Here is an 18,787-nt window from a genome sequence, read left to right as displayed (position 1 = left end):
GTACCACACTACTAGTGAAGATAGTAGTCTTGTAAGACGATTAAAACAAGTTTCACTTATGAAAAATCAAATTTTTGGCCTGTAACATCCCAAAATCCAAATATTAAGGTAAACTTTTAAGATGAAATTTTCGCATACAAGATAAGATCCAACATTAATAATAAATAATGTTAAGCCTATGTTATTCAATTAGACCCAACGACAAACACAAAAATTCAATTATTGACTCAAGAAGACAAGTTTTTATGCTCGTCCATGGTGGACAAATTTCAACATAAAAGTCTTGATAAAACTCGAACAAATATGTGTAGGTCTACCTAAATCAAGTTGGGGAAAATGAAGAAGGTCAACACTCATACATGGTCAAATTTGAGAAGACGGATGAAGAAAAGTGGAATAGTAATGTATAATCCAGACAACAAATCACAAATGGAGATTTGGAATTATTCTAAGATAAACCGATGTCGAAGTTATGAGGTTTGAGGTAGAAATGAAGAAGATAAGTAGAGAAAAACAAAATTTTCATGAGTTTCCCAGCCTATCAGACTCACTAGGTCGAGTGCAGCTCAACTCGGTCGAGTGACAGGTTACTCGGTCGAGTGGCAATTTTTCAGAAGTTTTCCAGTTTCTGGAACTTGCCCCACTCGGTTGAGTGACTGATCTACTTGGTCGAGTACTACTCTACTCGGCCGAGTGTGGCCTCGTACTCACTCGAGTGATCCTCTACGGCTTTCAATTCTCGAGTAAATTGAACTACGGTATTCCCTGCATCACAAAGAAAGGTTCGGGAGTCCACCGATTACCGGTGATCCATCCCAAATTAGCTCATAAGGCATCATACTCACCATCTTTGACAAATTACCTTCATACTCATAACTACTCTACCAACAATCATCGACATTCGTGCTTTAACGATATCACTAATAAGTTCAAACACGCATATGATATCTACATGTCAAGATTCGGGAATAACGTCCCTCATACGAACACGCACTAATTTTTTTTCTAAAACATATTACACGCACTAGTCCACTCATCCATCTATCACACGTTATCATATTCCACATGAACGATTCTATCATGCAATAAACCTATTACGAATCACAACACACATGTATTCATGCAACTTCCACAAATTATCATATCCCATGTTATATATAAGCACACATTATACTATAAAAAACATGCATCCTTTACCGTAATTGTAACACCCCCATTTATTTAGGAGCCCTTAGCAAGACATTCCTAATAAATAGGACTGTTACCATCTCGGTTGCCCGAGGTAAATGATACAAATTAAAACAAACCAAAGTACTTTAATAACTTTAACTGAAGTAGCGGTTTTATTAATTACATTGCCAACCGATAAAATTTAAACCTTAACATTACAATTTACTACGCAGCGGAAATTACATTAATAAAGTTTTATAAGTCAACTAAGTGATCTAGACAACAACTATGGTCCAAGTCGAGCTCACGTCCCAATGCTTCCAAGTCAGCTAATCTTAAGCACCTGCAAGTCCGCTCCCCATTTATAGTTCATCACAGGTGTTCACGAATACACTGTCAACCATGAGGTTGAGTAGGATAACAATTCAAGACAGTTAATATAAATAGTACAAAGATTCAAACACAAATGCCAAATCAACTACTCTCCCAATACACCACCACGAAGGTATTAAACGGTGTCTGCTAGTAAGTTTATAATACATCACGCGAAGGCTCTTACCATGATGTCTACCTCAGCCAGAAGTTTATATCACATCACCCGAAGGCTCTTACCATGATGTCTGCCAGGCTAAACCTTATATCCAACCCATTATCAAACCAACAGTAGCAACAACAATGGCTACCTACCACACCGTCTCAAGAGTATCCAATACAACCCCTTCCAATCACAATATACAAGATATGTATAATCCACTTATCCAAAACAGTCCAATTCAATTAACATAACATCCAATTAAATAAGAAGATACACAATTAATAGGTCCAGTAGAATCGTTATCCTACCTTTTCAGCAAATACTCCCAAATAGCAATCCAATAAGATACTTAGAAATATTCCACTTCAAAACCGTCACCTAAACAATTTTATACCTTAATTATTAATTGTTCAATTCATTATATTAATTATCCAATTGTAATTTAATTATATTAATTATTTCCCGCTTAAATTGTTATTACCTAAAAACTCGTCTCAATAATTTAATAAACCAACCCGTACACATACCCAAATCCTATGACAACCACGTGAAACACCCAACCATACACACCCATTAAACACGGCTAAAACCGAGTCCAACACCCCCACCAAAACCCGTCCTTCACGACTCCCCTAGCCACCATCAGCTCCACCCAAACCATCACATTTATTTAAAATGTTCCTTAATTGTAGTTTCGATTCATTGTCTCGGGAAACCGAGATGGTGACATCTCCCGATTACCTTGATCGGGTAAGAATGGGGTGTTAGGCACACAATTCACATAAATAACTATAAGAGTAATGAAATAGCAAATCATATAGCAAAGCCACCCAAAATGCCGCCTTTAATAATCCATATTTACAATAACAATATATAATCACATATAAGACTAATCAATTCAAAGAACATATTTAATCTACTCAAAGGCCCGTGTTCTACTAACATCGCCTCACTAGGGCATAATTACAAACTAGTCTCTCTAATTAATCTAATTAAAGATATCACTGAATTAAACGTAATTAATAATAAAGACAAGATTAACTTACCGCAAAATTTATTAAATACGGATTCAAAAAGGATGAACAATAATCTTCGCTTAAGGTTTAGAGAGAAAAGAATAAAAGTTATAAAGTTATTGTGTATAATTGTAAACTCACGAAAATAGGCTAAGCATACAACATAAGGCATATATATAACAAAGGCGCGGAAAAAGAACTCGACGAAGCCTAAATGTTGCTCCAACCATGTGGATAGAGGACCGGTTGCCAGACCTTGCCGATACCTCCCATCCGGTGAATAGGCCCCCGGTCACTCCACAGGCGCCGAGACCAAATTTCTTTTTCCTCTTATTTCCTTCTAATATATTCACATCCTACTCCATAATACTTAACCCCTTTTTCCTTTAATAATTCTTCCTTCCCCCGTCTTAACACATTAAATATATCCATCTCCTAATTAATTAACTTCGAAAATACAGCATATTACACCAAGTCCGCTGTTTTAGCCCCGAATTAAGGTGTCGTTTGGTTCATAAGGGTTTCTCATCCATTAACAGCTCATTGGAACACTACCCTTGACTCCTTGATATTTCAACAAATTAAAATGCTAATTCAAATTAAGAGGTCGTTTGGTTCATAAAGATGGAATGGAATGGATTGGAGTTTGATACTTGGGAGGTATGTATTTAGATACCATACCATATCAGAGTTGTTTGGTTGATAATATTTTATACTTGGGGATGAAGTTGGAACCTTAGGTAGAGAGTTGTAGACCTGGAAAAACCAACCCGACCCGAAAAGGCTGACCCGAGACCCAAACTACAACCTTGAATGTGACCCGAAACCCAAATTGACCCGATCCAGCCCGAATATGACCTTAGCTTTATTGACCCGGAACTGACTCGACCCGAAATAACCCGATCCAAAACCACTCGACTTAAAAATGACCCGACAAAATATTACTCTAATTGATGCCAAAAAAGACTTGAAATGCCTAGATTAAAAGCACACTTATATTATTTTACATTAAAAATAAAGAATTAATTATCAAAACTAAACTAAAAATAGGTAATTATACTAAATGTACTTTTTTCTCTCTTAATCATTTATCCAAAAATGACCCGAACCCGAAATAACTCGACTTGCTTGACCGGGAAATGACCCGACAAACATACCCGAAATCCTAAACCACCCAACTTGACCCGATAATATGAGTGACCTGAACGGACCTGAATTTGCCCGACCCGAACCCGACCCATTTGTCAGGTCTAGAGAGCAGGGGATGAAATTTTAGGGTGGTTAGAATGTAGTTAAATACTTGATAAATTGTAATTCAATTCCAAAATCACTCAAGCAAACACTTGAATGGACTTAATTTATTCCATTCTGCTCTAATTCTTATAGCATAGACCCGGTGTATGGTGCGCGGTACTCACCCATATTTTGTTAGTTATAGTGTGTTAATTAGGTAGTTTTAAAATTAAATATTCATTAATAATTACTTTATTTTAAATTTCAGTTTTAATTTTTTTTTAAAAATAATTACTAATGTTCTTTTTTTGCTCTATTAATAAATATCACATTTGATATATTTTAATGTTTGTTTATGATACATAAATATATATTGACAAAATTTAAGTGACATATTCACATATTAAATTGTGTGAATATGTGTATTTTATTAAATGAATATTTATTATTAGCCCAATAAATATGTTTTTGCTATAATTCTTATGTATAAGTAATTCGTGAATATCTATATTAATTTTGTGATTTTTGAGTTTTAATGTGAGAACTAGTTTTGAAACCCGTGGAAATCCACGGGCCTTGTACAAGTATATTTATCAATTACAATGAGATAATCTATTGATTAATTAACATGTACCAAAGGCGTAAGTGATCTGTCAAATTTATAAAATTGGTTGAATAGGCTAATCTTGAGATAAAGAACCCTTAACATTAACCTGCAACCAAAAAAATCACCAATTATATATGCACTGTAAAGTCTATTAAATTAACCACAAAGTATATATAATATATAAATACAATGGTTTATAAAACAAACTAATTGGTGAAGGATGTGATATTTAACAAAATAAAATGTCGGAAGCGGTTTCATGAGATGACAACTAAAAAAAGTTTAATATGCATATGTGAAGTAAGTACGAATCATGGAGTAAAAATCAGCAATTTATAGGAACGGAAAATAAGAGTGGTTACTTTAGTATTCAAGAAGCCATGTCAAAAGATGATGTAATCAATTCAAAATTTATAGCAGTTTATTTGTATCTTTGCCCATTGAAATTCTTTGTCATTTATGCCATTAACAAAAGGCAATTATTAACTTGCTTAAACTTTGAATTATTATTTTTTTTCACAATAAGTTATTTAATGAGTTAGGAGAGGGTTTAGAGAATGTCATGTGGCTAAGTAATGTGTAGGCTTTAATTATACTATGTAGATTAATTAATATTAACCAATAGAAAAATGACATGTGGAATTAAATTAAATGCTTTTAGTAGCCTTTTAACTAAATTATATAGATATGATTTTTAGTATGTGAATAAGTCAATTATGTGATGTGAATATGAGATTTAATTTTGCACATATGTAACTTACATGTTAAATATGCAATTATATTTTATAAATATTTGTATGTTATGAATATGTAACCACACACAGATATAATTGTGTGAATATGTACATTTTATTAAAAGAATATGAATATCCATGAGTAGCACAATAAATATGTTTGTTAGTCTATTAATCTTGTGAGTATGTAAGTTTTACTTTGTGAATATAATTTTTAATTTACGTAAATATGCTAATCATGTAATGTGAATATGTCAATTATGTAATGTGACTATCTCATTGTTAATGAACATATCAATTATTTGATGTGAATATGTGAGTAAATCTTAAATAAAGACTAAAATATATCAAATGTGACATCTACTTGTACAACAACAACAACAACAACAACAACAACAACATCAGAGCCTTAATCCCAAAATGATTTGGGTTGGCTGCCATGAATCATCATTTAGAACCGTCCATGGGTGAACGCACACCTCAAAAATGCGAAAAAATAGAAAAGAAAAAGTGAAAAACAAAAGGGGAGTGAAATATAATATAAAAGTTAGGTAAACTTATAGGTTTTAAAATCGAAGTCCGGATTTCTTTTAGGGTTTTTTGATAACTGCTACCACAAGTAATTCACTTTTTGAGAACTGCTACCAAGGTAAAAAAAAGTTTAAAAACTGCTACCTTAATCCTTGGTTTGGTTAAAAATCAGTACCAATTAACATCGAAACTCATTTTTTTAGTTGAAAAGACTAAAATGCCCCTTCTTTAACCTTCCCCCTTCTTACCCATTCATATAACACAATTAACCTAACTTTTCAACTTAGCACTCATACTCACTCTATCAAATTCACCTTCATCACTCCACTTTTCATCTTCATCACTCATACTCAATCAAATTAACCTATTCATTTGAGGAATTTAACCTAACAAAATTCGCCTCCATCACTTAACTTGATTTACCTGAAAAAGCCCTTTCTCGGCACTTTCTACTCATTGTCATGTTTGTTGTCCATCCTTATTTACTCTTTATTCTTTATTCTTAATTTACCTTTAATTTAGTAGTGCAAAGTTCATAAAGGTCTTTGATTTCCTGAGTTATTTTTTTTATTAGATTGAATGATTGAATTGTTTATTAGATTCCATAAACCCTAATTTTTGAATTTTTAATTTCAATGAAAGTTGTTCCATTGATTTGTTTACTTAACTCCCCTATAATTGAACCCAGAAAAGGAGCTCGAAGAAATTGCTGCACAATTCAAATAACCAAAACCCAGATTTGAAAACAAAACCCAGATTTCACCACCCTAATTTGAAAACAAATGAGAGATTTAACATAACTTAATGGAGTAGAAGAAGAGACAACGAATGAATTGAAGGCAATGTTACCTGATATGATAGATTCAAAGAGAGGGGAATGAATGAATAGATTCAAAGAGAGGGAATGAATGAAAAGATTTAAAGAGGGGTTAATGGAGTAAAAGGGTGTAAGGAATTAGGATGAGTGTAATGTTATAAAGAGGAGGGGAAGGGTAAAATAGGAATATAAATTATGACTTAATCTAAGGAATTGAAATGAATAGCTGAGATTCATTTTAATTGAGCTTTGGTATTAATTGGTGCTGATTTTTAACCGAACCAAGGATTTTTTTTGGGAAAATGTAAGCTTTCTCATTGAAATTAAAATTGTCCCTTACACCATTACATTCATAGCATTTCCATACAATTTTAGCAAACTAGAGCATCAACTATCCTTACGTAGACTGAAGATACATTACCCAGTCTAGCACTCGTCTATTTCGAGACTTGATGACACAACTACTTAGTCTATTCTGCACCTCCAGTTTAACCATCCTGCAAAGTACAGCAGGCCTGATAACACAGGATTAAGGTAGCAGTTTTTAAACTTTTTTTTACATTGGTAGCAGTTCTCAAAAAGTGGATTACCTGTGGTAGCAGTTCTAAAAAAACCCATTCTTTTATAAGAACTTAGAATTTAAATCGAGAATAAAGATCAAAACGATTTGAAAACCGAAGTAAAACTTAAGGATCCGGAATACCTTAAAAGTGAACCAAGTATTAATATATAAGAAAGTTGTGGGTAAAATTGTGCAATAAATCTGAAAAGAACAAATAAGTTTTAAAAATTAAATAAAAACATTAAATATATCAAATAACGTCAAATACTAAAAGTCCACATGTATCATTGCTCTCCATTGTGCCCTCTCCGTCACCATTCCCTCATCAACCCCGAGAAATCTCATATCGTGATGTATCACTCTCAATGTTTGTGTGAAAACAAGATTAGTACCTTAAGGTACCTTGGAGGTCGTAACTACCCTCCTACACTTTGTGATCTACCCTTGAATGCAAGAGTTCGAGTCACGGTTGTAGATGCGTAATCTAATAAATAACGCTAAATTACTTATAATAATTTAGCGCTCAATAATGAATGATATAATTCTCAACGTTAAACACAGGAATTTCCAACGATACTTATATATCAAGAAGATTCCAATAACACAACATCAACTAGAGTCTTCATAAGAGTACTTGTGGATGCTAAAATTACAAACTAAGGGAAGATGTTTGATTACCTCCATGATAGGATGGGCTCGCCGTGCTACTTCTATTTCTAATGCTAATCTATGCTACGCCTAAGAAACTAATCTAAAGATTGACTTGACTTAGGCCCAATAACTTTATTCTTTAGTTCTCAGGGCCCACATTCACTTAAAATAATAAATTTAGTACCCTAACTAAATTAGGCACCAACAAATACCCCCCCCCCCCCAGCGTTCGAAGGTTTTAATTCAAAAGGAAACCTTTGGACGCTGAAAACTTCTCAAGTTATGCGCCTTAATTACCTTAGGCTTATTATGCCAAAAATCCCAGATCATAGACTCATTTGACCCTATCAAGAACGAAGGACTTGACCCTTCGTCATTCTGGCAAGGCTTCGCACTGTCCTTTTCGAACAGATCTCTTGCGCGCGTTCTTGAAGGATTTGTCATAGTTTTTACTAGTTAATACTGAAAGAGAAGAAAAGAATAATGAACTTCTCATCCAAAAAGTATCGTATTTATAATTCTTTATAGAACTCAACCGTTCTTAAAGTTTTGCAATATGAACAACTACTCCACCTCTTCACATCCCGTTGTTTTTGATTTTTTCAATTGATTCGGTTTCCAAAGAACTTTTTGGAATAATAAACGATTTTCAATCATTACATTAAATGAATGAATATATATTATTGACGCATTTATTCCGTTAAATTTATTAACTCTCATAAGCACCTTTAACGCAGGGTTTTATAGTTCTTGACTTTCTGAACTCAACCAATCTTCTGAAATTGATTGCTGCACTTCATCATCATCTTCGTCATAACTCTCAATTACAATTGGAGATGATTCATTGTCTCCTGCTGGTGATCTATCCCGGAACTCATCGTGAAAGAGCTTCATTTCCTCAAAATTTGAGAAACTTAGACAACCGCAATTTACGGTTACTTCTACTCCATGCCTCGTGGTCCATCCTCCGTGGCTGCTCAGGATGTGGTCTTTGAGTTAAACTCAACTCATATGCACACTTAACCCCTGAACTGTCGAGGCCATAGGTAAATAACCAAGCACAATGCCGGCATGTCCTGGTTACTGTCCTTTTTGATTGAAGCGAAAGTCTTTTGAAGACCCTCTTCATGATTCTTCTCTGCCCTAAAACCTTATTCAAACAAGGGCCAGGTGTTGCTCCCTCAATTTTGCACGAAGCATTGAGAAACGGTAGTCTCTCCTTTAAAAGGTCTCTAGCAAATCTAGCCCTATTTGAGGCCTTAATTCCATCATCATATTGACATTGTGGTTCAATGTCAACCCTCATGGACGCAAATCTCATCTTTGATAAGCAAAAAGAAACCTTTTAAAGATTTCCCACAAATTCTGTGTTTGAAATACGAAATAAGGAATAAAAAGGAACAATCCTCTTTAAATATTGAAAGAAAATAAGAAACGTCTCATTTCCACAAACTATCTTTGTAAGGAAGTTAAAATAATTAACCCTATTTCTCTTTTGAAGGGTATGATTACCCTTAGGTGGCAGTTTATATGCCCAGTCTATCACGTTCATCAATAGGTCAAATCAATCCCCAACTGTCTCACCATATTCGAAGAGACACACAAGTGGGCAAGTGGACAACAATAGTTTCCACGGATTAAATCAAAATTTCGCCTTTTTATTTTAAGGACTTCTGAAGCATACAACGCTGATCCATGTTATGCACTAATTTGTTCAGCGCTTGATTATTTCATTCACCATTCTTAATCCTTTTATGGATTTATGAATTCATTCTGTCAATTTCAACCAAATCTACTCGATGGAAGATTTATTTGAATTATATCTAATAATGCTAAACTTTCATTCTAAAGAACATGAAATAATTTAAAGAAACTGATAACTTATTATTATCATTCCTTAATATTTAACATATACAAAATAATGCTGCAACTTATGATTGCAGCATGAAGATGAAAATGAAATGTAACCAAATATCCTTGTCACACCAAATCTGAAATATTGCGGATAAAAGCATTACCCTGTCACACCAACCGCAAAATAATACGTCCACTGTCAAAGAACAGTTCACAGCGCTACCATCATCCTGGCCATCGGACACCATTAGACATCTTCTTGTCTCAGAATCTCGTTCCCATCACTGTCATACTCAGGGACATACTCCTCATCATTGCCATCCACTTCCATTTCTTCTAGAAAATCGTAGACATCATTCCCTTGCTGGTTCCACTCAAACTCAAAGGGTCCTATTAACCTAACATGGTTATGGTTATAAAGTGTGCTTGGGGTCATATAACCCTTCCACTAAATAAGCCAACAAGCTTGTTCTCCTCAAAACCTCCGAGGCAACTAATCTGGTAGCCAAATAAGTCGTGATAGTTGACCCATTTGGGACCCACTTAACTCCCCATTGAAGCTGCCTTTTATACTCACGCTTCAGGTTCCCAGGGCTCAACGGCAACAACCATATTGCCCAATTGCGGCAAACCATGATCATGCTATACCTTGTACGACGGTTCGCACAAACCAGGATCTTCCTCAAAACATCCTCCACATTACATATTTCGTGGACGACTGATCCTCATCTGAAGGCTTCGCTCATTCCTCCACCTTTTTGGCTAACTTGGTTAAAGCTGTCCTTTTATAGACCTATTTGAAATACAGATTTGAATAAGCATGAATGTCCTTTTTCAGGACCCCATCTGCCTCTTCAGTTTCAAATCGCATTAAGGTTGCGTTTGTGTTTGTTGACGAGAAAAAGAAATCATTTTCCTCCACTGAGAACATCTCCATTATAAAGGAAATAAAAAAGGTTTTTAGAGGTTCCTTCAAGGAAATATTTTTGGGATACTGAAAATGAAAAAATGACCATCCTTAAATAAGCGAGGCCAAAGAAATACGCTAAATAACCCTAGTTGTGTCAAAAACGATTCATATCCACTTGTTACACGTCTCTTAACACGTGTCCTTCATTGTACCGCTTAAAAAATACGGTAACCTAAGCGACATCTATTCATAATACGCATTAGATTTTCTTGGATTCTTTTATTAAGTCTCCTTTATTTTATAGTGAAAAAAGTCTTCTAGAATATCTTATTCTACAAGAAAATCCTCAAATCACTTTTTTAAAAACCTTTTCCTTTATTCAGAAAAAACTTTTCAAAAACTTCCATGGCATCTTCTTCGCCTGCCACCGTAGTTGGACCCATCCGGTACACTTCTTTGCATGGAAAAGATCTCCTTGCAATCTATTTGATTGCAAACACACACAACGCAATTTACCACCCCCCGGGGCTGGTTCTTGATCTCAAACCTTGTAATGGGGAATTTCCTGACGCCACCCTTGGCCCCTTAATCCAACCTTTCCGGTATGCCGGTGGTGACAAAGTCTTACTCGAGGCCCAAAAAGGTCTGGCCTCTCACTACTCGGATACCTCTATATCCATCCACTTGCCTTCCACCTAAACCCTTTCCAAATTAATTGGGTTGGAATCTCCAACCCAACCAAGGGATAGTGTAATAGTAAAGAACAGAACAAAACCCTGGGGATCAGCGCTTGGTACAATCGCCCATCCAGGTTCCATGGTAAATGGATAGAAAATCGAATCGATCCATTTATCCATCTAGCACATTATAATATTCTTCCCATTGACAGTACCCTCTGTTCAGTACTTGTGTCATTGTGGAATCCCGCACTAAATTGTTTATTTTTACCGCATGGCGCCATGACTATTACCTTGGCTGATATTAGCTACCTGACTGGTTGATCAATAGTTGGTCCTGCCAGAAACTTCATATCTTTAGACAAGAACAACTTCTCAAACGAGGGCAAACACCTCTGTGAAGGGGTGTATAATTTGTGGGATAAACGCATTGCAGCGCCCAAAAAGGGTTTCTCGGAGATCAAGAAAAAGTTCAGAAGCAACCCCCAATCAAACTCGAGGACATCATCTTCCTTGCTTATGTATTTTCCAGGCTCTTACTGCCCAAGAGCGGTGGATGCGTTCGCGGATTTATTCCACTTGTCGCTGAAATTCAATCATGCACCGGGCTAGTTCCTTTAGCGCCTTTAATGTTAGGCTCCGTCTACAGAATACTTCGTTGCTGCCACCATGCTGCTCGCAACTTTCCTAAGACTGATGGTAAAGAACCCAAAGAATCAGGCCTTACCCTCGCTTGTAGTGGCGTAAGTGGCCCTCTCTGGCTTTTGTCATGTTGGGCAACTATTTACTTCCCTTACCATAGCGCTATTGACCCCAAACGTAATTGGAAAGGCAATGCTAGCGTTAAACGCTATAGTCTCGCCGAATTTCGCATCGACGTTACTGATGTAAACGTGTCTAAATCTGTTGGCGACATTGTCGACTCCTTCGTCTGTCAAAGGAATTCTCTTTGCGCTGTCACTCAATACTATATGCAGGAGCACCACTTCTCTGATTCTCCCATTTTGCCTTTCAAATTATATCTGCCTCCATGGATGATCGCCATGGAATTTTCGGTTCTTGAAGAAATAACCCAGGAAATTTGGGACAACTTTCTGTGTCTTTGAGACTTGTACTATTCCCTATTTCTTACTACTGGTTTTGGTGCGGAGGTTTATAACCCTCAACTTGTTGCACGCCAATTTGGCCTTGTCCAATCTTTTTCCATTCCTTTCTTGTTGTCAATAAACAACCAGTGGCATGGTAGAGTAAAATTGTTACATTGCGGATATTCAAAGACTCTACTCCAGTGCTATTTCATTATCTCTGACCCAAGGCTGGCGTTACCACCATGGTGCAGCCACTAACTTACATACTCAATTGTGGGCTTTTTCACCATGGTGCTCAGCAAATAACCTAATTCAAGCTACTCGGAGGCTCAAAGAAAACATCAAAGGTAATCTTTGACTTTCGTAACAATTTTATACATAATTATATCGCTTCTCCCGATAGATATCTTTATGCAACTCTATTTTTGCAGTCAAAACCCCATGACTGAAGTTTCTTGCCTTATCAACTCATCGTGATATGCCGCTTAACTTTGCTTCCGTAAGATATTCAGCGCCCACCATACAGGAGCTTAACATTCCCTTTGCCTTCCCAGGGAAATTCAACATTCCTCCATCAACCTTCGTTCTCAAGATGAAAGTGATTCTCACCATCGCCGAAACAGAAGAAGAAGAAGAATCCCTTCAACCAGAAAACTCTGAGGAAAAACTCTTCTCAGGAAACGAAGTAGCCCTTCCACCTCTAGGAAAAGCCCCAAAAAGCGAAAAGTCGCTGATCTTGTACCTGAAAATTCTCAAGCTCCAACTACCCAAGTGATTGAGATTGTTGATCAGGATCAACTGACCCCTTTTGCTCCAGTCATTGTAACGAAGCACGCAACGCATACCCCCCCATCATGAAGAGGGCAATCTGGCTCAAGAAAAGCACGTTGGAGTTGTGTACCAGCTCCTGCTGATCCCACAAGAACAAGTGTTCAAGATGTTTCAAGGGTATCATCCCCCATTCATGCTGCCACAAATTCAAGCGAAGCACTTCAAAGGGATCTTGTTGCAACCATGATTGCAGGTGATGTTCTACCTAGACAATAACCATTAGATTCTCAAACCTTTCAAGTCATTCTTCGTTCTTTATAAGAAGACTCTTTTAAAGAGACAGAAGTGACTCAAACACCATCTCCTCCTGAAAGTACCCCCAAGAAAAAACTCTTGAGAAGCTTCCACCGCTGGCATTGTCATGGCTTGAACAATCACCAATGGCTGGGAAAATGATAAATTCGGCTTCAGCGTTTCCCATTATTCAACCAATAGGGAGCTACTTCAACAACTCCACTAACTATGCCAAGTATCAGGAAGTTCTTCTCCCTTCCACACACGAGTTCAGAGTTATGTTGAAAAGATAAGTCAACTACAAGCATCGATGCTTAGCGATTTTGACAAGTATGAACATCTTCATGGACAATTTTGTGCTGACATTGTGTCCATGAAGACTCTCTGTTATCAGGTAACCTCGGCATTCGATGCCCTGTGTCAACATGAACGCCAAATTGAGGAACTCGACCAGAAAATACGTGATGCAGAAAAGACCCTCCATGAGATGAAGGCTCAACGCCAAACTTTGTCCAAAGGTCTATCCATGTTACCTTTATCGCTTGGCCAACCAGCCCATCTTATTCGAGCTCAGATTGAGAATTGCATCAACATGTTTCCTTAATTCAGAAACAGCTGGACGAAATGAAGAACTAGTGGAATTCGTGCTCCTAGGCCCTTAATGATGAAATCTCAAGTTTCCTGGCCTTTGTTTGCCAAGCAAAACATTCTGAAGGTTGATTTTATACAATCAATTAACGCCCCCATGTTATCCTAAAACTCTGGATATTGTGTTTTAATATTTGCTGCGTACTTCTCCCAAATAGTGGGATGATAGAATTTCAAAAATTTGTCGTTTATGCTTCCTTTGAATTGTGTTCCATCAAAGTTTTGCAGGCCATACACCTTTCCTGAAAAGACTTTAATAACCTTAAACGGTCCTTCCCACCTAGGCGACCATTTTTCATAGAAATGATCCTTATGACCTTGTGGCAAGATCACTTTCCATACCAAATCCCCTTCGAGAAAGGATTTAGCCTTGACCCAAGCATTATATGTTTTTGTTGACTCGATCTTATTTCGCAACAAATTTTCCAGCGCCTGCTCTCTTAGATGTTCAATATCTAAATTAGCAATTTTCATAGATTGAACATAAGAACCTAAATCCATCAAATTTTGAAACAAAATCCGAGTAGATTCTACATTAATCTCATCTAGAATCACATCATCATGGCCAAAAACTAGCTGATAAGGAGTGTACCCTATAGCCCCCTTTTTTGAAGTTCTATAAGCCCACAATGTATCAAGTAACTTTTTATGCCAAGACCTAAGATTATCATCAATCATTTTAGAAATTCCAGCTTTAATCAACTTATTTGTAGATTCAACTTTCCCATTTATTTGAGCATAATATGGAGAAGAATTTAGCAATTTCATTCCAAATTGAGTGGTAAACTCTTGCATAGGTGGTCCATTACAAACTGGCGCTTGGTCCACTATAACGCTTTCTGGCACCCCAAAGCGGATAAAGATAAACTCCAAAAAATCCACCAAATCCTGTGTCTTCACAGTTTTAAATGGTTTAGCTTCAACCCATTTAGTGAAGTAATCCGTAATGACCACCATATACTTAAGTCCCTTGGAAGAAGGTCGGGTAATCTCACCTATCATATCCATTGTCCAGTAACGGAACGGCCATGGCTTTATAATGGGCTTTAAATCATTAGCAGAAGCCTTACTAATCTGACCATATCGTTGACATGACTTGCAACCTTTTGCATATGTCACGCAATTTTCTAAAATAAAAGGCCAGTAAAAACCATGTCGATGAATTAACCATCGCATCTTTGGTCCAGACTGATGAGCGCCACAAACACCCTCATAAACCTTTGCCATGATGAGCAAAGTATCATCAACACCTAAACACTTCAATAGAACTCCGTGATGATCCTTTTTATACAGGATGCCATCAAGCAAAAAGTATCCAAAGGCTTGCTTTTGAAGCTTAGGATTCAACCCTTTTTTGAGACGGACTATTTAAAACACCTATAATGTCAGTTCACCAATCCAAAGGTTGCTCCAAAATTTCAACCTTACAAATTTCCGATGTAAAAGTATCTTCCATTACAAGAAAATTCCTTTCTGAACGCTCTACGTTTGTTAACACATCAAAATCTTCCAAGTTATACCCAAAAGCAAACTGAGCCAATTGATTAGCCAACATATTTTGATCTCTTAACACATGAATGCATTCAATTCTTCTAAAATGTTTTAACAAGCCTGCAACTTTCTGAAGATATTGCGATAATGGTAAAGATTTCGCTTGAACAAACCATTAACGTGGTTTATTACAAGTTGGGTTTTGATGTGACCATTATTTGAGCATATTTAGTCCCCGAATTAGCCTCGTTCCCATGCTTTTTAGTGCATATTTGGGTCATTTATTATCTTTAGTCCTCTGTTTTGCATATTCTTTGAGGTTTTATTTCCTTGGTAGGAAAGGAGTGCAAACCTTGCATTTTCATGGCAAAATAGAGCTAAATTGATTGAATTCAATGACCAAGCATCAAAGAGAAGACAAGACTAGAAGGCCTTTGTACATACTATAGTAGATGGGCAATGATGAGAAAAGATCCTTGCATCTCCGACGAAATACTCAAGGATTGTATGAAGAAAAAGGAAGAAAAGAAGAAAGGAAGAAGCTGATCAACAATCCGAGCGGATTGCCCACAATCCGCCCGTCCAAGACAAGCAATCCGAGCGTCTTCCTCAAAAGGCCGCTCGTCCAAAACCACCACAATCCGCCCGTCCACCCACCAAATCTGCTCGTCCAAAAGACCCACAATCCGCCCGTCCCGTGCCCTGGACGCTCGGATTGTGTGACAGCTAATCTGTCTTCTACTTGTTCAATGAAGGATGCGCATACATCGGGAAAGACTAGCAAAAAGGATACTCGCATATTTTTCTGAGAGGAGCGATTCCTCAAGGACTTAAACGTCATTTAAGCCCTTAGTAAACCCTAATTTGTGTACCTAATCCCCCCTATAAATACCCCATTAGTCTAATTAGGTTATCATGTTCTTCTTATCAATCTCTAGTATAGTTTATATCATTCTAATCTCTCTTTAATCTTGTAATAAACTTTTAATCAAGTCTTAATACAAATCTCATTTCCTTAATCTCTCTTTTGTTCATCTTTTATTTTGGGTAATTGAAGATTATTTGGGTTATTATTGGGAGATTGACAACCTTCCAATCAATCATCAAGTACTTCTATTATTCTTTGCTTTATTATTGGAATCATTAGTAGGTATAATTCTCTTAATCCTTTTTTAATTATTGTTAATCATCTTCATTTATTCATCATGTTTTACTTGGTTGGTATGATTGACAACCTTGCTAGCATGTTCAACATGATAATGAGTGAGTAGTTTCCTTAGCTAGGGTTAATGGGTAATTAGGGGAAACCAACATGGGGGATGATTCATGCTTAAATTAATATGTTTTCATAGTTTATTTGCTTGCTTGTTGTGATCTCAACTTATGCACATGTTATGTTTGATGAAATGCGAGCCTATGAATCCTTGCATTTTTTACCCATCACCTATCTTTTCAATGAGACTTGTAAGACATAAACCAACTCGAGTCTCATTAGACCATGCATATAGTTGAGTAGGGAAGATTAAGTCGACTTGTAGGTGTTGTACAATCTAATCGATTCGGCTCCGGGACCCAAACTTTCCTAGGATTGTAAGATATAAACCAACTCGATCCATCACAACAATAATTGCTTGCTTATAATTTTAGAATATATTTGTATGATCAATTCCCATGAATCCTTTATGACCCCATGACACCCTAGTGCCTTTTATCAATTGTTTACATCCCTTTTTAATCATCTTGCTTGTTTACTTTTATTGCTATTTAGTTTAGTGATCTTCTATTCAAACCCCAAATTGTGACACACCTAGACACCGCTAGTTGCAATTGAAAATCTCATCTCAATTCCCGTCCCTTGGGATCCGACCTTTACTTGCCTCTTTACTAATTGTAGAGTTGTTTGTGAAGTTATAAGTATTGTTTTGGTCTAGGTGCTCCTAACGACAAGTACCGAAAGCTAAACCTCCCAAGGGAGTCCGACCAAAAATGGCGCCGTTGCCGGGGACGGTGTTAACTTGATTTAGATTTTCTTAGATTGTTATTAGTTGTGTCTTTCTTTGCCTTGGGGAAGTAAAACACCTCAAGGTTTGTTCTAATTATTTTCGAGTTGTTTGATATTTTGCATGTCTAGAAGATCACAAGGTAACTTGTTACCCTTTGATCACGAAATTGAAAGGACTTTGACAAACAATAGAAGACTTGCTAGAAGAACTTTGAGAGGTATTGGTGAGGTTGTAGATATTCAACCAAACACTATTGAGTTCGTCAACCCTTTTGCAAGAGAAGGTGAGGAGAACCCAACACAAAATCCAACACAAAATCAACCCACAATGCCTAAATTTTCATCACATTCCGTACCAACCGAGGAGAACCTACCCAATGGTACTCCCACACTACAACACTTAACCGGAAATTTTATTGCCAAATCCGCATTTATCTAATTAGTCGAAAGAAGCCAATTTGGGGGGATGCCTAGTAAAGACCCTCATTCTCACATGGAGACTTTTTGTGACTATTGTGATGCGATTTCACAAACCGATGTAACTCAAGACCAAATTCGATGGGTCTTATTTCCTTTTTCTCTAATTGGCACCACAAAACAATGGTTGAAAGGCCTTGATAAGGCTACTCTCGGAATTGATTCTTGGAAGAAGTTAGCTCTAGCTTTCTACAAAAAGTTCTACCCACCGAAAAAGACTAACATGCTAAGAGCTCAAATTACGGGCTTTAAGCAAAGAGATAAAGAATCTTTGTATGAAGCTTGGGAGCGATTCAAGGGAATTTGTCGCTCGTGTCCTCATCATGGACTTAGCGAGTGGTTCTTGGTACAACAATTTTGGAATGGTCTTTATGAAGACTCAAGAAACATTCTCAACATGGAATCAAATGGTATGTTCACCGAAGTTGACGATAATCAAACTTGGAACAAGATTGAGGAAATGGCGGTCCATAATTCACAATATAATAGACCTCGCAAGGCTACTAGAGGAGGAAAGCATGAAGTGGACTCTATTACTCAATTGGGTGCTCAACTTAGTGCTCACATTGATACCATCAACTTGAAGTTCGAAAAAGCTATGGCTAGACTTGAAGAAGCCTCAAAATCACCAAAGCATCATGTTAATGCCATGACGGCATCTTTATCAATCCCAAAAGGGATATGTGAGAATTGTGGAACTTTGGGACATGACCAAAGTA

At 36.7% G+C, this 18,787-nt stretch overlaps 1 non-coding gene across 1 annotated transcript; it reads right to left on the bottom strand.

Annotated features, from left to right (window-relative positions):
- Positions 1-18,291: 18,291 nt before the first annotated feature.
- Positions 18,292-18,398, bottom strand: LOC141593659 (small nucleolar RNA R71). Its single transcript, XR_012521732.1, has one exon. It is a non-coding gene; the product is annotated as a small nucleolar RNA R71 (small nucleolar RNA).
- Positions 18,399-18,787: the final 389 nt, after the last annotated feature.

Source organism: Silene latifolia, chromosome 7, assembly GCF_048544455.1.
Source record: "Silene latifolia isolate original U9 population chromosome 7, ASM4854445v1, whole genome shotgun sequence".
In the NCBI taxonomy this organism is placed as follows: domain Eukaryota; kingdom Viridiplantae; phylum Streptophyta; class Magnoliopsida; order Caryophyllales; family Caryophyllaceae; genus Silene; species Silene latifolia.
Note: the sequence above shows the minus strand (reverse complement) of the source record. Positions and strands in the feature narration are given on the sequence as shown.